This window comes from Palaemon carinicauda, chromosome 34 (assembly GCF_036898095.1).
Source record: "Palaemon carinicauda isolate YSFRI2023 chromosome 34, ASM3689809v2, whole genome shotgun sequence".
NCBI lineage: Eukaryota > Metazoa > Arthropoda > Malacostraca > Decapoda > Palaemonidae > Palaemon > Palaemon carinicauda.
In genome coordinates, this window is record NC_090758.1 from 26,896,329 (window position 1) to 26,898,901 (window position 2,573).

Genomic DNA, 2,573 nt, shown 5'->3' on the forward strand with positions numbered 1-2,573 from the left:
TATTGTTTTTTCTGACAAGCTTAAATGGTCTAACATGATTTGCAAAGAGAATGATTTTATTGGATTAATGAAGAAAAAAGAGATGAAATTCCAAAATTATGCCACATTTATTGAATCATCGTCATTTTCGTGAACTACTGGCTGAATATGACACAGAATATGGATATTCAGTAATACACAATGAACTGACATGGTTATATCGAGGAAGAATGCTTGAACGATTCTTCAGTCTCCTGCCTCAAATTCGCGAGTTACCTGCAAGCAAAGGATGAGTTGAATCTGAACTGGCAAACACTGAGTGAATAATGAAACTTGCAAACCTAACTGATCTCACCTGCCACCTTAATGCTCTATATCTGAAGTTATAGGGCCGCAGTAAACATGCAGCTGCAATGCTATGTATGGTCGTAGCAATTCAAAACAAGTTTACATCACTTATCATACCAGACATACAATTTGCGCATTTTCCAAACATTAGAAGAGCCAAACTATGCAATCTAAAACTGTTGCAAAGTTTCAACTATGTCACTTACGAGAATGCATTGCAAGATTTGGTGAAGGAGTTTCAGTCAATACCTATGTGTGCAATGAAATACAAGGAATTCTTCATTTTGACTGGCACCCCATTTAATGTGCTTGTTTCAACCTTGAGTTCTAAACTTGCTGAACTTTGCCCTGATCGTGTTTCTGTGTAATCTGAGATCTTCGGGATGTATACAAATGATGCCCTGACATCCATTTGGGAGCACATATACTTTTGAATCTGAATTTTATACTTTGAATATTGTGTTGAGAAAACAGAGAGAGTCACTTGTGTACATTTTGATATATCATTTAGAATAGTACATCTTCCACAAAGAAAAGGAACACTGCTCATTTCGGGTCATTACAGCATTAAATGAAGATACCATATTTGTTTTTTAAAATCTATATTAGTAATTCTAAGAATTTCAATATACTTTGTTAATAAGGCAGGGTTACTAGTTTGGTCTATATATATATATATATATATATATATATATATATATATATATATATATATATATATATATATATATATATATATATATATATATATATATATATATATATATATATATATATATATATATATATACATGTCTTAGGAATCCCAGACAAAAATGTAATTTAGTTCACACGTCCACACATATACATACACACACATACATATATATATAAATATATATATATATATATATATATATATATATATATATATATATATATATATATATATATATATATATATATATATTGTTACCGGCGGGCCGACCTTCAAATCCCAATTAGGCCTTGTTGCTTAACTTAAGGTGGCCGCAAGTAAACTGCCTTACGGCTTTAATTTTACGAGATCACCTAAGTACATCAAAACATCAGATTGGCAAACAAGAAAATAATAAAGAACAATCGTAAAAAAAAGAGGGTAATAAGAACCTTGGAGACGTCAATGATAATTTATTATACAATATATATATATTTTTAAACAAACACTCATCAAAGCTGCTCATGTAAACAAAATAGAAAACTAATTGGAAAACACACTAATTTCATTTACTTAGTTATATAAATAATAAAGAGAACTTTCAGGTCACAGACGGAAATCATATCACACTGAAAACATTTGGAAGAGAGAAGGGTACCAGTGAGAGTATAGAGGCACGAAAGATTCATATACTATCCCCCACTTTCATCATCTTAAAATAAACTGTCAATATAGAGAAAGAAACAAGAGAGTTTACAGCCTAGTTAAATACATATATTCCCTGCCTACCAAAACCCCTTTCGTGACTGAGAAATACACACACACACACACACACACACACACACACACATATATATATATATATATATATATATATATATATATATATATATATATATATATATATATATATATATATATATATATATATATATATATATATATATATAAGCACACATTAACGAAATTTTGCCCTCCGATGGTACTCATGAAGTAATAGTTTTAGAGTCAACTTGGTACGTAATATGGCACAAGGAATACTCTGACAAGCCTTAAAAGTACCTGTCACGAGACCTCACAGGGTCCAGAACGCTATCGATCTATTGCCGATCCTTGGAGTCCCTCACCAGCACAAAACCGTCCTTCTAAACCAAGGGGCACATAACTCTCAGCACAACACAACCCTCTTCACTAAGGGATATGCGGTAGCACCAAACCATACCTGTGTTTCAGGCCTTCCTGGGCCAAACGCTAGCGAACTATGGTAGTCCAGGTTAGCACCAACTGCTTGCTGCTGCTGTAGTATTTATCCTGGATTATGGTTGTCAGACCGCTGATGAGCACCAGCGTTTCATAGCACAATATGTGGACTCCTCCCTAATCAAAATTATTTCCCCTCCACCATGACTCCCATTCCAGTCACGTGGAAGTCCAACTCACCATTAACATAACATGGAAAACTGAAAAGGGGCTGGAATTAACAACTAAACCTAAATACCCTCTTTACCAGCCCACAGATGGTAGGCTGGTGCACACTTAAGAAAAGCAACTTTTAATTTTGAAAATATGA